Source organism: Apodemus sylvaticus, chromosome 5 (genome assembly GCF_947179515.1).
Source record: "Apodemus sylvaticus chromosome 5, mApoSyl1.1, whole genome shotgun sequence".
Taxonomy (NCBI): Eukaryota; Metazoa; Chordata; class Mammalia; order Rodentia; family Muridae; genus Apodemus; species Apodemus sylvaticus.
In genome coordinates, this window is record NC_067476.1 from 39488789 (window position 1) to 39515262 (window position 26474).

The 26474-nt window shown below is 45.6% G+C and overlaps 1 protein-coding gene and 1 pseudogene across 2 annotated transcripts in view; one reads left to right on the forward strand and one right to left on the reverse strand.

The window, feature by feature from the left end:
- Tanc1 (tetratricopeptide repeat, ankyrin repeat and coiled-coil containing 1) overlaps positions 1-26474 on the forward strand; it is a 236520-nt gene that overhangs the window by 12820 nt on the left and 197226 nt on the right. The gene's annotated exons all lie outside the window — the stretch shown is intronic.
- On the reverse strand, positions 18226-18646 carry LOC127684758 (protein MIX23-like; annotated as a pseudogene).

Consider the following 26474-nt stretch of genomic DNA (forward strand, 5'->3'; position numbering starts at 1 on the left):
AAAATTAGCAAGCTTGCCTCTGGGACTTCCTGCCTCCGTGTCCCTGGTGATGGGATCACAGGAGGCCACCATGCCTCCCTCCCTGCCTTTATGTGCCTTCTGGGCTTCTGAAGGCCAACACTCAAGCTCATGCGACAAGCACCGAGCAATCTTCTCAGCCCCAACCAGGTAAGTTTCTAAAAATGCTGCAACATTTTAACACTCAGGTGTTCAGATCTCTTAGAAGGCAAATGGAGTATTCATGTTTTGCAAATACATGGAACTGTATTTAGTCATGGTGTTTATGCTGTGGCTTTGCCCGATATTTCCTATAAACTGGAAGCTAGTTTTAAAGGTGTAATTAGGGGCTGGTGAGATGACCAGCAGATAAATGAACCTGCTGTCAAAGCCATTTGACCGGAGTGCGAGCCCTAGAGCCTATGTGGTGGGAGAAGAGAATTGACTTCTGCAATTGTCCTCTGACTTCTCATCAACAAGCCCTGGCAGTAGCGTGCACACATGCACAACACATAAATAAAAATTTAAGAAAGGCTCAAGGAGATTCAGAATAAAAGTCTCCTGCGGGGAGAAAAGGTCTTTGGGTATTTTTTTCAGTCTCCTTACTTGGGAACATCATTTAGGTTTGGTAACTCATAAGAAGTAGCTTAAAAGAAAATAAAGGAAATAATGTCTAAGACTCTCTTTGGAACTGTTTCTATTATTAATATGCCAAGGGGGTGAAGTCGAATTGGTCCAGGTGTGATGAGGAGGTAAACTGTGTTGTTGGCCTGGTGACCTGGGTGGAACAGCATATACTGTACCTTTCTAGCATGTGTCTTCTAAATGCTTTTGGTGTTGAACACTTTTGGTTTTATTTAGAATGACAAGGTAGTTTTATTTATTTATTGGTTTTGTTGTTGTTGTTTTGGGTTTTTTTTTTTGTTGTTGTTGTTTGTAAGAGACAGGGTTTCTGTGTAGCCCTGGCTGTCCTGAACCTCACTCTGTAGACCTCTGGCTTTGAACTCAGAAATCTGCATCCCTCTGCCTCCTGAGCACTGGGATTAAAGGCATGTGCCACCACTGCCTGGCCCGACAAGGTGGTTTTAATAAACTGTTGTATGGTGGCTCATCTTTGTTTGCCTAATAATTTAGAGATACGCATCAATTTTATTTCTACTAGATAACAGTTTTTAATAAAACCTTTCCTGACAAATCTAAGAACAAAAACGTAAGGAAACCTTCATGGTAGCAAATTTATGTGCACACCATCTGGTAAGCGCAGAGGAATAAATCAAAGTTCCCATCGTTGCTGGGTTTGCTAATTTAATTAGCCATCTACATTTTCCCCCTTCTTTAGCCTTTTGAGTGCTTTTATGTCTGGGAAAACTTAAAGGAATTTCGTGTGTTAATGAAGAATAACAACCACATATAAAGTGGCTTTATATGATGAATGGCAACTTTCATAAGCCTTTGCCAGCACATTCTTACATTTAATCCCTTAGCTGGCAGGGATTTATACACTGTTTTATACATTAAAATTTGCCCTTTGTGAAGTAAAGTGCAGCCATCAGACTAGGTATTTTGTGACTATAGCACATCACTGCAAATGTAGGAATAGACTTCCGCTTTCTCTCTATTTGTTTTAGAGATGGAGTCCTGTTCTGTTGCCCAGATTAGCATCCTGGTCAGTGTGTATGCCTCTGGGCCCAGCTCCTCTTTGTATTTTTTTTTTTTTTCCGGCTAGTAAAAAGCATCACACCCCAGAGCATGTGCCCACTAGGCATGTACCTGTTGCAGGAAATATTAAATATTAATATCTTTATGAAAATCCATTTACCTTCTGAGACGGAGACCATGAGAGGCTTCTTGGACCTTGGTGGTGTTTTGCTCTGTGGTTCAGAACAATGGATTGTAGGTTATTTACATGAAGCATTTCTGCATGCCACACTCTGGTCATGCGGATGTGTTACACATTTACAGAGTGTTTGCCAGCCAGGAGGGAGGCTTCTCCAGAGAGTTGCCAGAGTGGGGTGGGGTGGGGTGGGGTGGGGAATCCTCCTTAGAGACAGGGTGTCTTGTTAAAGACAATATCTGGTGGGATTAGCTCTTCTGGCGCGTGTCTCCAGTCTTAGGTCACTGGCTTTGGATTGAGCTTCTATGAGAATAGGACAAGGGCTTACACTGCTTCCTACTCCGGAGTTATCATTCTCGGAGAATGAACTCAGCACCGCAGTGACACCTACGCTCTGCTACACTTTCCTCCCGTTTATTAAACGTTCTTCTATGATATTTTCCTTTCTGAATCTCTTGTTTAAGCCTGAGGGCTCTCTTCCACTGATAAAGCTTCACAGACTGGCAGTCAGGCCAGGAGGAAGAGAGACGTCATGTCCAGGAGGATGGAGACCAGGTACCAAGCCAGCGGGATTGATAGAGAGTTCACCCTCCTCCGCCTCCATTGCTGCCTCTGTTCATGAAGCTCGGTCAGTCTCATGAATAGGATGTCATTCATGACCGTGCTGCCTTGTCATGCTGGTCCCCGACTGGGATGTGGCTTGCCTAGTTAGGGCTACGACTGCTATAATGAAAGACCATGACCAAAAGCAAGTTGGGGAGGAAAGGGTTTTTTGGCTTCTACTGCCGCATTGCAGCATGACTGAAGGAAGTCAGGCTAGGAACATGGAGGCAGGAGCTCAGGTACCTGCCCAGGAGGAGCGCTGCTTACTGGCTTACATTGACTGTTTTCTTTCTTATAGTTCCCGGGGCCACCAACCAGCCCAGGGATGTCCCCACACACATTGGGTTGGGTCCACTCCACCGATCACTAATTAAGAAAATGCCCTATAAACTTGTCTGCTTACAGCCAGAGTCATTTTCTTCTGGAGGTGTTTTTTTCTCAATTGAGGCTCTCCTCTCCAATGACAATAGCGTGTGTCAAGTGGACATAAAACTCGCCAGCACGTGCTTCATATACGTCATAGCTGGGTAGGACTGTTGACCGCCTCCCTCCTTTGGAAGCTTGCATAGCACAGCACCTTCTGGTACCATGCAAAGAGGGAGGAGGCCTCTGGTCAGTTCCAGCTTGGCCGCCTCAAGGCCTGAAGTGCATGGTGTCTGCAACAATAGGGACTCACTTTCCACCCTTAGGGGCAGCTAGTGCAATAGCAGCAGCACCTGTAGCAGTAGCATGTACTGTTTCGGGAGTCTCTTGGCCAGTGCTGACCAACAACTCAAGAGGCCTCTCATGCTTGATGTTGAGGCGTTTGTTGGATGGTCTTTGGCTCTTGCAGCCAACAAGTAGCTTTTGAGGGCTATCACGCCCTTTTGAGGGCCAGGCCTGTGTGTCTCTGTCTGAGACAGTAGCACACATAGTTCCCAGGGGTGAGGTGACTGGGACCTAGTACATCAGGAGGAAGGAGGAAGAGGAGGTGGAGGAAGAGGAGGTGTTGGTTCTAAGCTGGCATCAGGGAGCAGAGGGAGGAGATGAAGCCAGGTGTGGGAGGGTGTGCCTTCTGGATGAAGGGAGCACAGTGAGCAGAGGCTGGGAGGCATGCAGACAAGTCATGGCGAGGGTGGGGGAGTGAGGGGATGGTGTGGTGGGGTGGGGGGGGGTTGTTTAGGAACAGACGGGGCCTGGCATTTGGTAGAGTGGATGGAAGGAGAGAGTCAGACTGCAGAGGCCCGGCATGCCAGACCAAGAAGTGTGGACTTGCTCCTGAGAGCAAGGGCTAGCTGTCAAAGGCCTTTGGGCTGGGAGATGATGTAATCAGATTTTGGAGCAAAGCCTTGGCAGTGGTGGAATGGAGGGCAGGAGACTGGCGTGGGGACGGAGGGGTGGCAGGGCACTCTGTTGGGCTTTTGAAATAGGTCAGCTGAGAGGTGACAGGTAGGGCAGGAAGAGGACGGAGGGCTGCTGAGTACCTTTGAGTGCACACTAAAGGCACAGCTAGCTCATGGAGTTTCATGAAGGGAGACAGACCCAAGCTCACTGGAGTCCTCTCGGGACAGGCTGTCCAAAAACACTCATTCAGCAAACCCAGTTTTCAAGATGCAACTTGCCTTTTTCAGCAGTCATGAACTGGGCAACCTTGGGTACACAGAGCAGACAGGAACTCAGAGAAAGGCAGAGCGGGGCAGAAGAGTCAGCAGGGACAGCCAGTGCCGCGGAGAGGACAGGTTGGGGCCAGGCTGAACCTTTCTTTCCTATGGCCCTGTCTGCTCTGGGTGATATGGCTGGGAGTCTTGTGTTACTGGAAAACGGTCCATTTGGGAATTTGAAGAAATATCCTTATTCTTCTGATTTCTAGAAAGCTTAGACTTGAACACAGTTTATACTTCTTTCTTTTTTTTCCTTAAGCCCCCTTAGCTGTTAAGAAGTCCTGCCCTGTTTTTGGAGACAGGGTCTCTCACTGAAGCTGGACCCTGCGGATTTGGCTAGGCTGGAGGCCAATAAACTCCTGTGAACCGCCTCTGTCTTCCCCAGTCCTTAATTGAGGGACTGAACAAACTCCTGTGAACCGCCTCTGTCTCCCCAATCCTTAACTGACTGACTGAACCAGCTCCCCAGCCTCTATTTCAGGAACTTTTGATAGCTCATTAAACCATATGGTGTTGGTCTTTGGTTTAAAAAAAAAATCACCTAGGAAAATGATTTATTTTTAGCATCTTGTGTGCATTTCTATGGAATTTTGCCAAGTTTGCTCTTTTTAAGAAGTTATTTGGATTAACATTCAAAAGTAGCAAGCCCTCAAAACTAGACTTTGCCTTGCCTTTTCAGTGGACTTCCAGAAAGAGATTTCTAGGAAGTTAGATTCCTGGTTTTCTTGCTTACACAAAAGAGGTTGAAGGCCAGAATGTTGGTGGCACAGGCCTTGAGTTCTAGCACTTGGGAGGCAGAGAAGCAAGTGGATCTCTGAGTTTGAGGCCAGCCTGGTCTACATAGTACATTTAAGGCCTGCTAGGGCTACATAGTGAGTCCATATCTTAGAAAAAAAAGTTGGAGGAGTTTCAGAATCTTGGGAAGTAGAGAGAGTGAGGAATGTTCTCTATTCTGGGGCTGTTGAATTGCCCAGGAATGGCCTAGGTTGTTCCTCATTACACACAAAGTCTGGGTGAGCTCAGCGCTAGACTGGAGAGTGCACGGCTCACAGGATGAAAAGGCCCCACATTTGGTTCCCTGTCACACCTCACTGGTTTCGGTCTCCCCCCCCAAAGTAACAGAAAGTACCCAGCTCTTTGAAATCTGAGTGTTAAAATCAAGCCCCCACTTATTATAATATTGGCTTATGTCTAGTGGCATCCAGTTCCTGCCCTCTTGGTCATGTGCTGCTCTGCTAAGTCGAGGTTTTGAAGCCAGGCGACTGTGGTTAGGCCCCAACCCACAGCCCTGGTCCCAGGGACCTGAGTGGATTGCGCAGCTGCCTGGGGCTTGCTCGCTGGGGAGCCGGGGTGAGGCTGCTTCTGAAGGTGGTCGTGGGAATGCAGTGGTGAAGCCCTCGACTTCAGGTTAATGGTGGGAGGCGGTTGAGGCTTGAGTATCTCCGCACACTAAGGGTCTGTTACTCTGCCTGTGGTGTGTCTAGGGCTGACTGTGCTGCTTTTCCTTGTCTGCCTTCTGGGACTCCCCAGAGTTGGGAGGAAGTCTCTGAGTTGTGTGGCTCCGGCTGCACAGGATAGATGGTGGGTTTGAATGGTTTGGTTTTTGTCTCTTGTCAGCATCTGTTTGCTCACAGTAATATTTTCTTCTTCGGTTCTCGTAGCCAGCAAGTTTTGCGTTAATTCTTGCAGATCAGATTAGTTTCTTGTTCATTAGTCTCATGTTGGGGAGGAGGACGAGCCATCTCTGACTTTGGCTAAATGTCATTACTACTCTGGCTCCATGACAGGGCTTTTTAGTCACATCCTGGCTGGCGGGGGACAGGCAGAAGCTTTGGTGGCTTGCTCTTCAGTCACGTAGTAGAAGATGTCAGTTGAGCATCAACTTTGTGCCAGGCTTGGGGTCAAGTGCTAATTCTTTCCATGTTTAACCGGCTCCTCACAGGCCCTTAGCACGTATCCTCACCCGCTGTGCCCGTTTTATAGATGACCACGAACCATGACCCCCACCTCCACCCCTGTGATACTGATTTTGCGTTCTCGTCCTATCTGTTTCTGTCACGGGCTCCCAAGTGGTTATTTGCCGGGATTGCCCTGCCTGTGCAGGAGGGATCAGCTTGTAAATCCCTACGGGCTTGTTGTAGTCAGTAGTGTGGGCCTACAGATGCTGTGGAGTTCGCATGTGGGGACAGATTGGGGACATGGGGAGAGAGAGATGGGATTTAACTGGGTTGCTGTATTTGCTTAAGATGGTGTGCCCTTTGGATTTTGAATAGCTCTCCCCTAAGCCCTTACCTGGGGATTCTAAAGCATGGATGTGGGCTGGGAGCTAGTTACAAAATTTATTCCTAATATTCTGTCTGTTTCACTGTCATTTCTAGGTTGCTTTGGACTGACAATTGGGGGTGGGGAATACAGTGTCCTTAGGTTGCCCATAGTTGTGAACTCATCCTCACCTTCAGGACTTTACCGTTTGAGCTCCAAAATACACAAGAGAACAGTAAAATGTAAGGAATGATTGTCGAGTTATATAGAGAGAGACTTGGTTTCAGGTTTCCTCATCTGCTTAATGCCCTGACAGATGTTCCTTAATATTAGAGTCTCAGTTCCTCTGTGTAGAAGGGGGATCATTGTCCTCATGAGAGGTAGTATTTATGCAGGACACCTGGAATAGGGCAGTTCTTGTTGAAACCAACAGCATTGAGCTGTGTGACAGTCTAGGGGCTACAAGGATGAGGTGGCCCCTGTTTTGGGAGAACAACACATCTGTGGGCAGGGCTGACAGAGTTGGAGGTTGGGTGCCAGGACCTACGCCGAGGAGCAGAGTGCAGGAGAGGCTCCTCTCCCCAGGACTTACCGATGATTCTTTGAAACTTTTCAAGACAAGTTTGCGCCTAAACCATTTTTGGAAAAACTAAGAACTGAGTCTGTTTCTCTGTCGCTGTGATAAACACCACGACTAAAAGCAGCTTGGGGAGGAAAGGGCTTATTTCACTTTAGAGGTTACAGCCACCATGGAGTGAAGTGAGGAAGGGTGCTTACTGGCATGTCGCCAGATCCCCTTCAGCTGCTTTTTTTTTTTTTTTTAATGGCGTTAGCGTCCTTTCTTCACAACAAGGCCACCGTTCACACAAAGCCTTGACTTCGCACTAACACACCTAACGTGGGGGTGCTCTGTGGGGTCAGAGGGCAAGGATGCAGCTAGGTTCTAGTGATGGCGCTGCTTTAACTGCAGGTCCCAGTGGCCACACCGTCCCCATTTTGTCATCTCTCCTATTTTATTTTCTCTCCCATTATATTGTCTCTGTCCACGTTTATGCACACCTTTGGGTGGCTGTCTTAGCCAGGGTTTCTATTCCTGCACAAACATCATGACCAAGAAGCAAGTTGGGGAGGAAAGGGTTTATTCAGCTTACACTTCCATATTGCTGGTCATCACCAAAGGAAGTCAGAACAGGAACTCAGACGGGGTAGGAACTTGGAGGCCGGAGCTGATGCAGACGCTATGGAGGAGTGCTGCTTCCTCCTGGCTTGCTTCCTCTGGCTTGCTCAGCTCGCTTTCTTATAGAACTCAAGACTACCAGCCCAGGGATGGCACCACCCATAATGGGAGGCCCTCCTCCTTGATCACAAATTGGGAAAATGCCTTACAGCTGGATCTCATGGAGACATTTCCTCAAGGGAAACTCCTTTCTCTGTGGTAACTCCAGGTTGTATCAAGTTGACACACAAAACCAGCCAGTATAGTGGCCAGGTCACTACCCTCACCGTCACAGACTATGAACATGCAATAGTCCACTCACTTATGGATTTCCCTTCTATCAGATCAGTGGCAAAAATTCTCATTCACTTCCTTGTGATGATTATAAACTGAACCTACCTGCCTAGTAATGGTGTTACCCGGGCTCTTCTACATCAATCAGCAATTCTAGAAAATGCCCCAAAGACAGGCTCACAGGCCAATCTGATAAAAAAACAATTCCTCAACAGCTAAATGTCCTTCGTCCTAGGTGTGTCAAGTTGTCAACTAAGGTTAGTCATCCCAGATGGGGTGTGGGCAAAGCAAAGCAAGAGCAGTGGATGGAAATATTTAGAGCTGTAACGAATCTGAGGGGGATGGGTAGGTTGCAGGAGGAAGGTGGCCCTGAGCCCAGAGAGCCCGATGTGTGAGTATTGGTGGGCCTCCTGGACCTTGCGAAGAACTGAGTTGATTCCCGTAGGTGGTGGAACCGCTGAAGGGCTTAAGGGGAGGGACGTGGTCAAATTTCCTTTCCGGTTAGATTGGTGGGCCAGGAAGCCAGTCAGACTCTAGCATGTTAAGATAGTGTCTTGAGCTTGGGTGGGAACAGGAAGCACAGAGCGGATGAGAAGATGAAATCACTGATTGAGGGATAGGTACACAGAAGGAAGAAGGAAGGAAGGACCTGTCTAGAGTACTGGTCAAGATCTCTGTGTAAATAATGGTGAGGCGGACACCAGCGTGGAGGAGCAGAATGGACTCCTCTCTGGGAGCATGAGGAGTGTGTGTGTGTGTGTGGGGGGGGGGGTTCCACACTCGGAGATCTGTGGGGATCTCGGTTGGGAAGTTTGATCTTGGCAGGTGAGGATCTAGGTAGAGTTCAGAAGTTGGATGGTGGCCATAGGCTTTAGAAACACAGCAGAAAGAAGAAGTCAGTGCTGGAAATGAGAGGATGGTTTAGAATTAAGATGCAGCTCCTCAAATGGAATGTTAGTAGTGCTTACATGTAAACTGCTGGTTAAAACAGAAGTGTAGCATTTACTAAGATTAATAAGACAAACCGAACGTCAAGAACCCGGGACAGGAGGAAGCCTTGCCTTTCCAGGCCCCTTTGTACCGTTTGGCTGTTTTCTTTTACGTTTCTATTTTTTTAAAGACTTAGAGGAAATACTGTAAAGAGATGATTAATGGTGCACATTATCAGGTGAGCTGGAAACCGAGAGCATAACATAAAAATAACCTGCGCCGCAGCCTGCGATGTTGTTATGCATAATTGTAGGTTCCTTCATGCTCTGACAGTAATACGGTTCGTGGGGGAGGGGTCAGCTTCCACCTTTTACATACATTATTCCAGTCAGAATTAATCACGCCTCCATCTGTGCTCCCGGCAATTAAAATATTTTAAGAATTATAAATGTTAAATGATGCTCTGTAAAGTTTGGGAAAGGGGAGAAAGAATACTGTTATGTGTTCAAGGCAGCGGCCATGGTTCCCTTCCTTCTAAGCCTCTGTGGGTCTGTCGAATCACAGTTGCCGCCATGCCTGAGGCTGGGTGACTTGGGGGTATTGTTTCAGAGGGAGACGCAGATTCCCAGGTGTTGGCTGGTTGCTGGCGGTTTTTAGTGTCTGGGTCTTCGCTTGCCTCCCGTGCTTTCTATTACAGTCAGATGCTTTTGGCCTTGTTGCTCCTCTCTCTGGATGCTTGGGGCCAGCGGGGCCTCTTTGTCTTCGGAACCAGGGCCCAGAGAAAGAGCTCAGCAGGTACTCTGGAAAGAATAGATGCTCTTCTTAGGCTTTGCAGCGCATTGTAAGGGTAGACATGGGAGCTATTTTGGGCAGTTTTCAGCCAAGAGGAGATTTCAGGAAAACAGTTCCATGCAAGACGCCCAACTCAAGCATTCCCCTGACCTCTAGCCCGGCAGCCTTTGCCTCATCCTTGAAATCAGAACCTCCAGGAGGCTTTACTGTGGAAGGATGATTCAGCAGGGAGAATGAGTGAACCGGGGTTTTGATGTTTTATTTATTTATTTTTTGAGAAGCTGAAGTGCTGTCTTGTGTTGTGGAGATGGTGAACAGGGGTCATACCCCACAGCATGTTTGACAGGCTGTGTGACCTTGAAGAGGTCACATGGGTCTGGGCCTTACTGTCCCAGGGTAGTGTGACTGGTTACACAGGTATAACGTGTTTTTGAACACCTGTCTCCACAACACTATTGTAAGGTCAGGTGCTAACTACCCTGTTAGTTATTTTTCTGTGGCTGTGGTAAACAGCCCTGACCCTGACTTAAGGAAGGAGAAGTGTATTTAGCTGATGGTGTCAGAGGGATTTAAGGGTTGGTGATGGCAGAGTGGAGGCATGGTGGCTGGAACAGAATGCTAAGAGCTTATACATCCACAAACTGAAAGCCCAAAGCAGAGACAGAGACAGCCTCTGGAAAGGGCATTGGAGCCTAAAGTTTAGACTCTCAAAGTCTACCTCCTGTCAGTGTTGCTTCTGCTTCCTCAGATGATGGGATGCGAATACACAGCTTGGGCCGAGCCCAGAGCGGTTCCTTCTCTGTTTTAACTATCCCTAGGCCTAGGCCCGGAAGCTTCTAGACACCATACAATCTACTCTTCCAAGCTGACCGATTCAGTCTGGCTTTTCTTGGCTTCTGAATGAATTGCTCTGCCCGGTCTCATACTAACGTTGGCTGCATTGTTCTCCTCCTCTGGCTCCTTCTCCTTCTCTGGCTCCTTCCATCTTCATCTGTGTCTAGCTTGTTCTTTCTCTGCAGCCTGTCTCTGTAAAACTAACTTCATAAAACTGCAACGCATGCACCACACACTACCACTATCCCCCCACCTCCCACTCTTAAGTACACGCTCGTTCCTGTGCTGTTCTCATGAAAGTTGGGTGCATTCTATCTCTGACTCATTCTGTCAACTCTTCCTTGGATTCCTCACTTTGTCTGCCTCCCAGATGCCACTTTCAAACATGGCTGCTTCCTTCTGCAAACTAACCTTACCTCCATTGTTAGGGATGAAAGGTGTATGCTAAGGGCATGTCTGTATTCCAGCCAGATCATGTCTGCATTCTAGCCGGATTATATGGACCTAGAAGGTCTTTGAACAGAGCAGCCATGTTGCTGGATTAAAATCCTCTGTAACCTTCAGTTGAAGATTGTTAGCCATCTTCAAAATTGGAATCTTCAATATTGGGATTATTTCTAGACTAGTCTATGGTTAAGTCAGCTGAACACAATAAGGAGAAGAGTCATTTTAACTCTTCTTTAGATTAATTTTTCCTAAGCTAGCATAACAGTCTCCATGTTCTGTCCCACAAAGTCTAAAAGCTTGAAGCTAGGCAATTTATCTAACCTGGGACATTTAACAATTGAGGTAAGTCAAGAACATATACCCAATATAGCTCTTATGTTACCATGGTCTGGGCATTCAGCAAGCACACAGTCAGCATATCTTCTGCAGCATTCTGTGGAAAAAACAGAGGACATGCCTTCTCCCCCAATATTAAATCAGGATCATGGCATATGTTAGTAAGTGAATTCCTTCATTTCACCTAGACATCAATATGCCTAATTACAAGATGTCATATACATTTAGCAAGGAGTTTCTTGGCATCTAAATTTTAAAATTTTAAAATTTTCTTAAAAACATGCAAGCATAATTTAAATTATATGTACAGGGACACGATTTCCCCTCTCTTCTTTCTTCCAAGAAGATATTGTTTTATTAATTTAAGTTGGAACACAAAGTATAAACCATAACATAGGCAATAACTATGTAATTATATAAAATATAGTTGCTTTTTCTGTTAGAGCAGTTGCAACTAGACAGCCTAAAAATGAATCATTAGTCACATGTACATATTTTTTTTTTAATCTTTTAAATTAGAAATATGAATATCATTTATCTGTAATAACTAAGTCCTCTAGGATTAACACCATTACCTGATAGAGGTAGAAATTGAGGACATCAAGAACAAATCTTTACAATTTGATGTGCACAAAATATAAAATTATTTCAAATACCTAAAGGACAGTCATTTAGAGAACATATCCTTTGTTCTTAGAAATTTGAATCACATTTGTATAAACTGTAGAAATTAAGAATTAGCAGTATTAAAAATGGACCAATCTTAAGCAATTATAAACCATGAGCTATGTATATCTACTATTATTAAAAGCTTGACCTTTAACATCTTAAAAATAGCTGCTATAGCACCCAATTCAGGTATCTGTGTTGAAGCAGGGAGAAACTTAAAGGAATAAACATGTGATCTGATAGTACAATTATCTTTTGGATAACAATTATTAATTTTGCCTAAAAATGCTTGTCATGTAATAGACCAACCATTAATAATAAATTTGATTGTTGCTTGAAGCAAGGAACAAATGTTTCCTACCTTGAAAACAGAGGTTTAAGACCTTTTGTGGCAAGCTTAAAATGAGGTAAATAAGATAAAGCCAATTAATATATCCTAACAACTTTTGAAAGCCATTTACCTAAAAATTCTAAAAGTCTATAGGAGCAAGGGCCTGTAACAAACATTCTATGAACATTATACACTGAAAATTTTAAGATCTTAACTTCTAGTATTGAAACAGAGACAAAACACTTTTTCTCACAAGACATAAGGCTGTTAGCCATTCCTTGAGGCAAAACTTTCTAATGAAATTGTTTTGTTGTCTCTTTAAAATTAGAAGCAAATGCTTTTATAATTATCAGAATGTAAAGCAAAAAACCAACCCTTTAAATTTACAATAATTTTATAGGGAGTAGACAGGCCAAATGTTAATGCTTTTATAGCCTCCTTGACCTTTCATAGATTTGAACTGCATTTTAACCCACACCTGGATAAGTCAAAAACCTTTTTTTTTTTTTTTTTTTAAAGCCAAACACTCCCTAGGTGGGGCCTGTAAGGCGGAAACAATTTCTCAAAACTTCCTCACTAGCTTCCCCTGAGGCAACTCTAAGCTTTGCATTAACTCAAATGTAAATTTTTTTTTTTTTTATCTGCCCTAGGATCCACCTTGAGTCCTTGGCAAGGACATTGTATGAGATTCCTCAAATGTAAATATCTTCTAATCTGAGCCTTTTATCTAAGACCAGACCCAAACTATCTGTCCTGCAAGGACATTTTGAGGATTAAACAAAAGAAACCTGTAATTTCATGGTCAAAGGAACCTACTTGATATCAAATACATTTCCACTGAGATCTCCTTTTTAATCTTGGAGGGTTAAATTTTGCTCCTACCATTGTAGCCTATAAACTTGTGGAAAAGAGGCAATGGGCCTCTAAAACCCATAGCTGTATCACTCTCAAAATTATCTTAATTACAAAATGTTAACAATTACGAGCCTGCAAACTGAAAACTGTAGCCAATGACACACTGATTTTTATTGTAACTCAATGTTTTCTTGCAATATTAGAGCACAATTGTAATTTTGGAAGCAAATCTCAATTTTAAACAATCTATTTTCTTTAAAATTAATGGCAAACACATATTTACAGCACAAGGTTTGTATGCCAGTTCTTATGTTCAAGTGTATAACAGTGTAACTTATTAAAGAGACAATATTTTAAATCTTAATCTTCATTAAGTCTAATCTCCAGGCCAAGATTCACATGAAACACCATGCCAATTTAGGAGCGTCCCAAAGGCCTGTATTTCCTGGATTGCGTCATGCCACGTGGTGTTCAAAATGGCGACTACCCTAAACTACCAGCCTTAACCATCATGCCACGTGTTCAAAATGGCGACTACCCTAAACTACCAGCCTTAACCATCATGCCACGTGTTCAAAATGGCGACTACCCTAAACTACCAGCTTTCACCTAACATTTGTTAATAACATTATACCTTTTAAATCATGTGCAGTGACTTAAGCCAATACTCTATAGTCAAGACATGCAAAATATACCTTTAAATCCAATTATAAACAAGAACAAAGCATGAGTGGCGTTAGGCCACGTGTAGTTAGTTAAGATAGCTCTAACACTGAATCACCAGTTTTAAACTAACCTTTTCTTAATAACACTATACCTTTTACATAATAACCAATTAATTTATAACTCTTTAGTCAAGAAATGTAAAGCCTTATATCATTAAAACCAATTAGAAACAAGTATAAAGCGACTACATGAATTTCACAAGCCAAACCAAGGTCTTCCCAAATCTCGAGGTTTCTGGGCTTTTAAGAGCGGTTTTTTCCCCAGCCATGTTTCTGTCTTGGGTGAGTGAGCTACGCTGCCGCGGCGTGGCTTTGAATCAATCCCCACACAAACTGTGGCTAGCTCAAGAGGTTGCCAGCAGATGAAATCTTTACCAATTTTCCTTTTTAACATGAAACAGTCATTCACACAAAGACACAGAGAGGACATAAACATACACATAGACAGTCGGTGCACCGGGACAAACACGGAAAGATACACAGAAAGTTAAGCGTGCTTGTTAAGCAATTGCATCCATTTTCCTCTTTAAACAGCTCTTAGAAGCTGTGGACATATGCCTATTTTTAAAAACCCCTTTCTTTTCGCCGAAATCAGCTCTTACGAGCTTTGGGCAAATGCCTACCAAATTCCTTCCCCATATTTCCCTATCTTATCAACCCAAGCAGTCCTGCGCTGGGTCCACGCAGTATGCTTGAAAAACTGTATCCATTCCTGCACTCACAACCATAGACACGAATTCACTAGCGCTAGTTTTGCCCTCTATGTTGCTTACCGTGCGGACACCATTAATTTTCACCTTTTTCTGCGAAGCTTCGCTGGATAGGGCTACCTCAAGAAATTCTCTCGTGCCAGGTCTTCCCACGTTCAGGCGCCACTATGTAGCCGCCAGCAGCTACATGTAAACCGGGTTACCTGTTGAGAGAATTTTGGGGTCATAGGGAAGAGCGGCGAAAAGAAAGTACGGCTAAGTCAATGTTCACTGATCAAAGCCGTAAACTTTAATGGCGCCAGACCTTATAACAGTTCGGGCAAACCCTTCCCCCCAGACTCCAGGCTGAGTTCCGGTGGAAGTTGTCTAGCTTCTCTTGGAGGTCTTCGTCTTGACTGCTCCGGCAGCTGGGTGGGTCACCTGTTTAATTCAGGAATCCCTATGCCTGGAAGAACAATGAACTTAACCTTTACTACGTGCACTCCACCCTAGGTGGAGCAGGATCCTGGCTAACTGGGAGAAGTTAACCTTGACCAAAGTCAAACTCTGACCAAGTGCAAGACTGCCCCAATATGGCTCTGTACATTCAGTGACATACTTTCTCCAAAAGACCATACCTCCTAAACCTCCCCAAACAGCATCACCCACTGGGGACCATGTGTTCAAATCATGAGCTTATAGGGAGCATCCTCATTGGAACCACAGTAGCTGGAGAGCTTTTCAGGAGGGACCTGGTGTGTGGATAATGCTCACTGAATGCTGGTGAAAAGAAATGTTGATTGAAAAGAAACACCATGTTGGTAAGGGCGATCGGGACATGAGAACTATCTTCCAGTGTTGGGAGGACAATTGGGGACATATCTGCAGGCAACCTGTCAGTGTATTTATGCAAATAATTGGGATGGAAATTCTGGTTCTAGAAGCGTATGCCAATTGTACAGGTGCACACATATATATCACATGGATGGTTACCACATTATTATTTAGAAAAAAAAGGACAGGGAAAGTGTTTCTGGAAATATTAAAAAATTGACCCACCAACCCTCCTAGATGCTGGACCGCACTCTAATGCTCCTGCCAACTGGAGAACAGGGCTCCCGCCCGGCCATCTCTCTGGTCCCTCAGTCCGCCAACTTTCAGGCCCTGAGGGGCCCCAGGGCCTCCGCTGGGCCATCTTACTCAGTGGCAGTCCCTCTGCTAGCCATCTCTCCGGCTGCCCTGCCCCCAGGTCATCTTGCTGTCACAAAATGACCCACACCACCCACAATCTGCCTGTTCACCACCTAATTACCCGGTAGAATCAAGACTCTTAATGCTTAATTAACCACTCAGATTTATGTATAAATAATATTACAATTTACAAGATGTCAATATAATAATTTTAGAGCCAATTGGTAATGATAAAAGCTTTATCCCAATGTTTCTAACCTTACAAAAACAGAGCTATTTGTGGCTGGTAAATGCCATGCAGGTCCCTGTCTGAAGCCATGTCTGTTCTCCTCCCTTCTTCTCCTGAGACCTGTCTCCCCAGCTCCTAGCTCCGCCTCCCTTTTGCTGTCCAATCACAGGCCTTCCACTGCCCTAATGTGATTGGGCAGGGAAACTCCTGCACCAGGAAAGCATTCTTTTCCAAAGGAGCATGGGGAGAAACCTGTCACAAAAAGGAGCCCTAGCACAAGCATGTCATACTTATGGTAGGTTCTACTATCATAGTAACTGAAATATTTTACCAGTAGTATGATGGCTAATCTAGGGAAGAGGAGCCTTCGGTTGAGGAGCTGTCTTGTATTAGATGGGTCTGTGGGGCATTTTCTTGATTGCTAATCGATATAGGAGGGCCCAGTCATCCTTGCTGGGCTTTGTAGGAAGGGTATCTTGAGTGTGAGCTTAGAGTTTGTGAATAAGCAGTGTTCCTTCGTGGACTCTGCTTCAGTTCCTGCCTCCACCTCCCGGCACTTCGTCCTTCCATGGTGGACTGACTATGTGGGGAAGCGTGATGAAAGCAAACCCTTTCCTCCCAAGAGTTGTGAGTTGTTGTTGTTGTTGTTGTTGTTTTTAATCACAGCGACAGCAACCAAGCTAGACAGAGTAGGCAGCTCTGTGTAAGGAGAGTGAATGAAAATGAGGACATGACCACTCCTAGGTATGAGGAGAAGGTTTTTATTGTAGATATGAAGGAGAGTTCAGACAGAGGCATCTGGAAGAGTCCAGTCTAAACCAGGCCAAGGGAGGAGAGAGCAAGAGAGCGAGAGCGAGAGCGAGAGCGAGCGAGAGAGAGAGAGAGAGAGAGGGGGGGGGGAGGGGGAGGGAGAGAGAGGGGGAGAGGGAGAGAGGGAGGAGAGGGAGAAAGAGGGAGGGGGAGGAGAGAGAGGGGGAGAGGGAGAGAACAAGAGAGAGAGGGAGAGGCAGAGACAGAGATGAAGACAGAAGAAGACCACACGTTACAGAGAGCTAAGAGAAAAACCAAGAGCGGACGACCAGCAGGACAAAAACAACCATGAGAACCCATGGCCCAAATGGCAGGTTTTTATAGGAACCAGAAGCGGGGGAAGGGAAGCAACGCTGGCGGGCTGGAGAGGCTCAGGGTAGGACAGGGTGAAGTGCTGAGAGCAGCCACAGGGACTGAGTGGCCTGGTCACCAGCCTGGGCTTCGCTCTGTTAGAGAGGCACCACAGTAAGCTGTTAGTCCTGAGTGTCTTTGGGGCCCGACAGGAGGAAGCTCAGTGGAGTGACAGGGACAAGTGTCTTCTGTGTGCTGTTGAGGTGAAAAGCAGCAGCCCGCAGCGTGCTCTGTGTACACGTCGCTCCATCCATCATTGTTCTTTCTGTGGTTCAGAAGGCCACCATGACTGGATCTGAAATCCCTCGTATCTACCTTGATTCCTTCAAGGGGGACAGACATATTCACAAACTGTTTTTGTAGTGTTGTATTTGCCTTATTGTTACTGTGATGGTTTGACTAGAAATGCTGCCCCCCCCCCCATAATCTCCATGGTTGAATGCTTGGTCCCTGAGAAGTGCCTCTGTTAGGAGGTGTGGTCTGTTGGAATAGGTGTGTCACTCCACACTTGCTGGAGGAAGTGTGTCACCGTGGAGGCGGCCTTTGAGGTCTAATATGCTCAAGCTAGGCCTAGCACAGCAGTCTTCTGCCTTCGCGAGCACCGCGCCGTGCCTCTACCTGCTTCCATGCTTCTCCGTGATGATGATGACCTAACCCTCGAACTGTGAGCCAGCCCCAACTACATGTCTATAAGAGTTGCTGTGGTCATGATGTCTCTTTAGCATTGAAACCCTAAGACTAGTAATGTTTTTCATCACTTACTATGACTAATTTATAAATTACACTTTATTAGTGTGTGTGTGTGTGTGTACATACACATGGTTAGGTTTTGGTACTGAGATTTTGGCATTTGTTGGGATATATCCTTTGGAAATGGGAATTTTATTTATTTATTTATTTATTTATTTATTTAAATAGATACAAAACATTTTTTACTGAATCAGTATAAAATAGCAGTTGATTATTTTATAATTATGAGAATTAGACTCGAGGTCTTGGCTAAACAAGGCTGAATCAACCGAAGGCTTTGGCCTGCTGGCTCGGAGACCACCCTTTGCTGGCTGTGCTGATATCTGCCATGCTTAGGCGATGAGATGACCAGATCTTTTAAAAAAAAAACCTCCCCCTCTCTCTCTCTCTCTCTCTCTCTCTCTCTCTCTCTCTCTCTCTCTCTCTCTCTCTCTCTCTCTCTCCTCATTTTTTGGAGGCTCAAAGTGAACTCAGCAGTGTCCGTCAAACACCTCCCCGCTCCTGTCATCTCCCACTCCCTTTTAGCTCTGACTGCATTCACTTCAGCTTTGTTTGTTCTTTTCTAAGTCGCTTTAATAATGTTAAGTCATCCAGGTTCTTTTCTCTCTCTTCTCAGAGACTTATTACGACTGCTGAGGGAGGTCTCGGCTAAACAGTTCTTTGTAACTCTGTTCCTACTGACGCGAGCTGCCACCAGAGACTCACACAGTTTTTCACAGGTTCCACTGGCATCAATTTCCCCTGCAAAGGAAGCTGTTGGAACAGTAGCATTCAAGTCATTGCCTTGTTGTCACTTGTCCTCATTGCCTTGAGGAATTCCTGGAACTCCTCACAGTACACACCGCCACTGGGCGCCGCCATATTGGACTGGGAGTTTTATTAGATGGTATTTATTTACTTTTTCTAAGTATGCATTACATATCTTGCATTTATATATTTTATTATTTGTATGGCTAAGGTCGTGTGTGTGTGTGTGTGTGTGTGTGTGTGTGTGTGTATTTGAATGCCACAGAATGCACATGGAGGCCAGAGGATGACCCTGTTAGTTTGTTCCACCATTTGGGTCTTGGGGACTAAACTCAGGTTAGCAGCAGGTGCCCTGATCTGTGGTACCTTCTCACCAGCTCTTGAATCTTGCATCTTTTTACATGCATACAATATGCCACGATAATGTTTATTAAGTGTGTGCGCGCGCGCGCACACACACACACACACACACACACAATCTGGATGCTATTTGGTTGGTAGGATTAAACAGTTTTTCTTTTAAGAATGACCTCTGTTAGATATGTCATTAGTTATATATCCCATAATTCTATGTTTTAATAAAGATAAAACATTTTTCTCAGTCATGAAGAAAAATGAACTTAGCCAGGAAGAGTGGTGCACACCTTTAGTCTCAGTACCCAGGATGCAGAGGCAGGTGGATCTCTGAGTTTGGGGCTAGACAGGGAGACAGGGCTACTTAGTGAGCTTACTCTACCTCAACAAAAACAAACAAAAGCAAACAAACTTCTTTTCCTACCTAAGTTTCACCTTAAAATTTCTTATTAAAAATTTAAACGTTATTTTCCAAAATCTTCTTTTAGATTTGTCCCGTGGTCCTGAATTGCAGTGTGGAGAGGGCGCTCCGCTGGGACAGAGGATGCTCTGGGTATCTATAACAACTGCCTGTAGGTGTGGGGAGAGAACTTGGCTTCTCCTCACCCTCTCACAGAACAGATCAGTAGGGGAGATCCATATTAAATATAGGCATGGAATTCTGTCTCACAAAGCAAGAGAACTAGATCTTAAAGCTTACTGGCAGTATAGGCATGAGGGCTTCCGATGGGTGGGGGAGGTTGCCTCAGCGCAAATGGAGACTGCCTGCTAATGCAGGTAAGTCTCTGACCAAGGGCTTTCTTCTTCTAATGTCTCTTTTCTGGGTAGATGCCCATTCATTTACAGAGGGACAGCTTCTCCCAGCAACACTCTCAGAATGTGTGCAGAGGTATTGTGATCCCGTCTCCCCTCCCCCCCCCAGTCGTATTTTGGGCGTCACATCCAGAGCCCAACAGCAGTATTGCTCTCACTATTTAATGAGTGTGTAGAAGATGAAATCATTTCTAATGTGACGAGCTTTCCCATGGGCACGGGCAGAGCATACACTCTACAGACCTTCTGTTAACCAGAGAGCTTGTCTCAGAGATTAGAAGCTGGCAGAACCGGGCCTAACCTTTCTTATTTTATGGCTTTGTAGATCAAATAATTATTTTAATTATTTTTTGCAATTAACTGAGGAACGGAGTCTTTATCAGGGTATGGGAGAGCTGGGTGGGAAGGGTGGGAGGAATGGTGGCCCGTGGAATGCAGACTGGGTTAGTCTGTCCTCCCTGGAGAGGGGCCGACATCTCCATGGCTGCTTCCATCCAAGAGTTGTCTTCGAATCTGTCCATGGTCTTGTATAGCTCAGTCTGGCTGGGGGTTTACAATCCTCCTGCCCCAATCTCACAGACATTGTCTTTAGCGCTTTGGGAATGGAGAATATGGTTTTTGGTTGGTTGGGGGTTTTTTTTGACATTTGAAACTGGGTCTATTCCTTTTTGGAACTATTCTTTTGTGAAGCAGAGGCTGGCCTCAAACTCCTCTTGTGCCTATCTCCTGTGTGCTGGGATTACAGGTATGTGCCGCCATGTTTGCCTATGCTTTAGATTTTAACTTTAAGATTTTGGTATTATGTATTAGTTGTTTTGTTTTTTTTTAAAATATGACTGCTATAAAAGGATGCAATCGGTGTCTTTCAAAGCTTTATTTCTACTTAAGTGTATGTGTCTGCATGGGTATGGGTGTGCCAAGGGTCTGTGGGAGCCCTTGGAGGGCAGAAGAGGGTGTCAGATCCCCTGGAACTGCAGTTACCAGCACTTGGGAGCTGCCATCTGGGTGCTGAGGGGCACTGAGCTCGAGGCCTGTGCCTTGAGCTGTGAGTAGCTATATACTGGCCAGTCCCTGTCCTGATAGTTGTGAAGACTGAAAGAAATGGCGCATGTAACACATCCTCCTGCCTTGTCTAGCTGAGTGGTCAGCACATACCAGTTCTTGCTGAGTCCTCACAGCTGGGATATTTTCCCTGTGTTGGTAGTTCACAGTGTGTGTGTGTGGCCTTTATTTTTTGTCTAGCGCTGGGTGATCTGGAACTAAAGGTAGCGGACTGCTTGGCTCAGTACTCTGCACTGGAAACGACTGGAAAGTGGGCATTGGGCTTTACTCCCATTAGGCCGTCAGCAGAACGGAAGATTACCGTGGACTGGGGTACTTTCTGTAACCAAGCACTCTTTGGGGGGTGGGGCATATATTCCAGTGTAAACATTTTAATCCCAGTATCAGCCACTTGGGCTTTATGGGATCTGCTGGAGGCAGATTTACCCACACAGTAATCCTTTCTCTCCTCCCAGAGCATGGGCAGAAGGCAGGTGAAAGCCTCCCTGTTGATGCTGGGGCCCGAGATCTTCTTTAGGTTCTTTCTCATGGAGTGGGTAATGAGACATCTTCTAGGCAGGGAGATGCTTCCTTCCCTGCCTTCATTAAATCTTTCCTGTTCGTTAAACTTTATTTCTTAGGACACTCTGTAGACGGCCCCATTTCTACCCTTGCTCTCCGTAGGATGCAACCCTGCACCCACGTCCTGCGTTGAGGTGTTCCTGCTAGATGACAGTGGCCCTGCGGGCTTGGCCCTTGGACCTTTGTTCTTTGTTGCTTACCCCTGCCACGCCTTGTCCTGGAAGCTGTTCCTGGTTTAGTACACAGCTGCTGATTCTAGGTTTCTCTCTATTTTGAGATAGATTCTCTCTGTAGCCCAACAGGCTTAGAACTCGCTCTGCAGAGCAGGCTGGCCTCAAACTCACAGCCATCCACCTGCCTCTGCCTCCTGGATGCTGGGCGTGTAACACTGGGCTGGTTTTCTTCTCTGTTGAGATCAATGCTTGGTGTCTTGGAAGAATCTCCTGTCTGGTTTCTCAATGGCAAATGGGCTCCCTAATTTTAATTTAAGGACAAGGAGGAGGGAAGGAAGTTAAAAATAACTTGGTATGTGTCCTTCAATGTTTTTCTTGTTGCAGACATATGCTAAATGGTATGCTATTCTCATTTTGTTATTTAGCTACTTAATTTTTTTTGTACACAAATGTGGTATATTTTTATCACATACCAATATGCATTCAAATGATTTCCAACCATCGTGGGTAATTTGCTCTTTAGTTTATTAGGAATAACATTAAATTTATAACTATTATTACTGAATTTTAGGTATTGTGATAAAAATGGTACTTCAAGTTTTGATGAATATCTTCCAACCATTAGACTTCATTAAATTAACATAAAACGACTAAATCTGCATAGCGTGTTTGTCTTTTTAATAATCTGAACAACCTCTGCTCCAGACCTGAGCTGGGTGCCAGGCGAGCCCCTTAGGTCTAAGAGTTATAGCATTAAGGGTAAGGCAGAACATGTGTACCCAGCACTCTGGTTAGATTAGGCGTGGGAGAACTGAGTATATTCAGATCAGACACCAGGAAGTAGCTGTCTGTAAGGGTGGGGTGTGTGTAGAGATGCAGACTATAATGCAGAGTCTAGCTATGTTACTGTATGACAGTGACACTGAAGATTTGGGACATTGAAGATTTGGGACACAAGGCCTAGGAACGCAGTTGTCGATGAAGAATGGTATTTTCGAGTATAAATCTAAAGTCAAAAAGAAAGGTAAACACGTTGCACTGTAGTTGGCAAAGTTCCTCATGGGGTATAGGTTAGCAATTCTGGAGTTCCACTGTGTATACACAGGGGTTAAGATGGTCTGATGTAAGCAAGGGAGAAGACTGGGATGTTGGAGAGCCGGGTGTGGACTGGGGTTTGGCTAACTACTGATCCACAGAGTTGATGATAAAGTGTATAAGTGGGCGGGGCACACACAGGCGTGACGGGGCCTCGAAGCCTCGACACTCAGGAACAAGCACATCCATCTCTTTACTCCACTGGTGCCGTTCTCCAGTGAGCTGGTCTCCTTGGGAAGCATAATTATAGACCTGGAGCATCTTGTGTGGCCAGAAAATGAGGAAGTGCTCCTGGAAAACAAAGGATGTGGGCATGCTGAAGAGAGGAAGGAGCCAGCCTCAAGGAGCTCTTAACAGCCAGAGCTAACTTTAGCAACAAAATAAAGAGCGTGGTACTGCATGATAATACAAAGCATATACATGTCTTCGCATGGCATGGGTTTGTGCTAAGTCAGGAGCCGGCTTTCTTAGAGGAGAATCTCAAGTACTTGTTGCAGAGATCTTCTTCTTCTTCAGGAGCCTGGGGCTGAAGTTCCCACTCCCTCCTGCTCACGGAGGCTAGACCGAGGCCTAGGTTTGTGAGTCCTCTACAGGGTAGAGGATGGGAAGAGCGGAGCAGTCAAGGCTAACCTAGGGTTTGGCCATCCTGCGACAGCCAGTGTGGGATACAGTGATTGCAGAACCTTAACCCGCTGTCTCCCCAAACCCACAGCCATTAAAAAATGCCAGAGACATTCACTCCTTTACCACTGCACCAAACTCGCTAGCTCGAGTCACCACCAGCTAGGCTCACCCTTCCCAGCTGAAGAAATGTGTCAACAAGACGTTATCACTGAGGTTAAATGGTAGCAGACATGTGCAAGGAACATGGAGCGAGGGTTTGGGTCCCCTTGTGACTCGTGTGATTGGTGAGCGTGTGGAGATGACAGCTGGTGGGGACAGAATCCCATGGGAGTGGTGGTCATACCAGGTCAGAAGCCTTGGAAAGAGTCTAAACGATAGCTGAGAGTTCAGCTGTTGTCTAGACATCCCCCCACCCCAAGAGGCATCAATGACTGTGGTGTGGGATTGGGCCATGTACATTTTCATATGAAACACTTTTCCTAAATAAACTCATTATTTTGAAGGGGAAAAAAAAAGCTAGACAAACCCCATTGAGGAACGTTGTACAAAAATCCTGACCAGTACTCCTTGACACTGTTCAGGTCATGAAAAAAGACAAGGAGATAAAAACTCTAAGATACTAGAGGAGCCGGGCTGTGGTGGCGCATGCCTTTAATTCCAGCACTTGGGAGCCAGAGGCTGGTGGATTTCTGAGTTCAAGGCTAGCCTGGTCTACAGAGTGAGTTCCAGGACAGCCAGGGGTACACAGAGAAACCCTGTCTCGAAAGACAAACAAACAAAAGATACTAGAGGAGATCAAGGAGGCAGAGGGCCAGTAGCTACAATGTGGATGGAACTCTAGACCAGGAGCCTAGAACAGAGGGTGTTAGTGGAAAACTAGAATAACCCAGAAGATGCCATCTGATGATTACAGATGGGAGACATGACATGGACAGAGACGACTCCTCATCTGCATTCTACAACTGAGATTTTACTCTCTCAACTTACTACATAGCTGCCCATGCATCTTTCCACCTTATTTTAGAAGGTACTTTAAAGTTGCAAACATCAGTGTGTATGCCTCCCCTAATACCACCCAGCCTGTTTAAAGAATGATTTCTTCTATAAAATGCTTTTATTAGTACATATTAATTATACATAATAGTGGGTTTCATTATGAGATTTCCATATACGTAATGAGACAGATTATTCTGTCTCATCCAGCTCCCATTTCGTCCCCCTCACGATACCGTAGCCAATCCCTTTCCTCTCACTCGGAACCTCCCAAAGTGAGGTGGCTGGTTGTTCATGAGGTTCCAGGCACATCTGTGGCTTTGCCCTGTGGAGGGCAGAGGATGGGGAGGTGAGGATGTAGATTTTGTTGCTGTGTCCTGGAACGATGAAGGTGACTGTGCTCACCCGAGCCTGTTTGACTGACATGTACCTGTACCTGTGAACACTAGGATGTGCCAGGGTCTGTGAGTGTCTAGAAAACAATAGCTATCCTGGAGTCCAGGCTGGAAGCACCGTGTAGGATGGGAGCTGAGGCAGTAGGATGCCCGAGTTAGAATGTGCCGCGCTACAGCATTTATCTGAGGAATGCCTGAGCCCTCGCTGCACCCTTTTTCCTTTTTCTGGGGAAAAGGATTCCTCTGGTGACCCCAGAAAAAGGATGCCAAGGAGAGAGGCTTTAGCTCTGGAAAGGGGCAGGAGGATGAACCATCAGAGATTGCAAGTATACAGAAAGGACAGCGGTCACTCCTGAAGCCCACAGAGCTGGCCTGTGCCCAGAGGGTGGCCTTCCAGCTGCCGACAGTGGCCCTATTCAGTTTGGATGCATAATGATTTTTTAAAACTCATCAGGAAGCAAAGCCCGAGGCTGGAGACAAACACAAATATCTTGTTGACCGAGCAAACGTCTAGGTTTTGTCAGCTAGGAAGTTACTGAGGAAGGTCAGGGTGATGTAATGGTATGTGTTGTGCTTTCATCCTTAGACAGATGGGCCCCAGGGTACCATCTGCAGCTCTCTGGGCCCTTTGAAATCATTTCCTATAAATGAAATTGTCATAAGTCACTATTGAGAGTTTGGTGTGGTGGGCATACCAGAAGTACAACTAGACAAAGGAAGGAAATTTCCACTGCAGCTAACGGCCTCCTCTTCCTCCCTGTGCCTTATAAACAACCCTGAGAGGGATTATGGTGCTCAGCTTTTTCGTATAGTATGTAGGCTGATCCAGTCAGTAGTCATCCAAAGTAAACTTAACCCCACCCCCTACTGTTCTACCTAAGCCTGTGTCAGCTGGGTACCCTTTATACGCCGTTTCGCTGTTTTCAGTTTTTGTTGGGGAAGTAGTGTTTTTGTTTCTGGTTTTTTTTCCCCCTCCATCAAAGGAATATACTTGTTCTGGGAAGGCAAGGTCAGGGTATGTTTCCCAATCTAATTCAAGGAAAGAAAAATGTACAGCATCTCCTATGAGTGGTCGCTTTATGAGTCTTAATTGGAATTTTAAACAAACCATCTCAATAAACCATTTCAGAGCTGAAAGCAGAGACTGCGGTAGCCATTGGTTTATTTATGGAGCAGATATTGGCACAATGTGCCAGGCACAGCTCTGTGCCCTAGTGGAGAGACACGATCAGGAGGAAAGAGTGAGGTGCTCTCGGAGGAGTGCAGAGGGTGGGAAGCAGGAGGAGGGGTCAGGGTGGCCTTCTTGGAGGGGGCGGGTTTTGTGGAGCATCTCAGGGGATTGTGTAGGTGAGGGGTGGGGGTTTGTTTGGCAGAGGGGGACACCTGAAGAGACTTGGGAGTCAGCCCAGCGGGAGCCCAGGCAGGCATGGTGTACTTGTCTAAGTGGGGATAGATAGGGATGTACAATGGTCAAGACCTAGAAGAGGGTCTCAGGAAAACTGGTTTGGAATCAAAGCAGAAAGTTTGGGGTAGTACCTGTGGCTGGATCCTGATGAGGAACAGAGAGGCAGGGAGGTGGGGCTAGCGTATCAAACCTGCTGGCTTTGTACTTCTGGGTGAAGTGGGACGGGGTGACAAGTGTGGGCAGTTGTCAGGGCAGTCGAAAGGGACCTTTTTTTTCAGTCTTTTGAGGGCCTTTCTGGGTCCGAGAATCCCAGGGCTCCAGCATCTCTGGGCCACACACACCTTCTCTCTGAGGTTTTTTTTGGCTTGGGATGTAGTTGAGAAGCTGAGTCCTGGTCTGATCCCCACCTTGTGACCAGCAAAGAGTACTGTAGAGTAAGGACATCGAAGGCCAGGGGACTGCGGTGG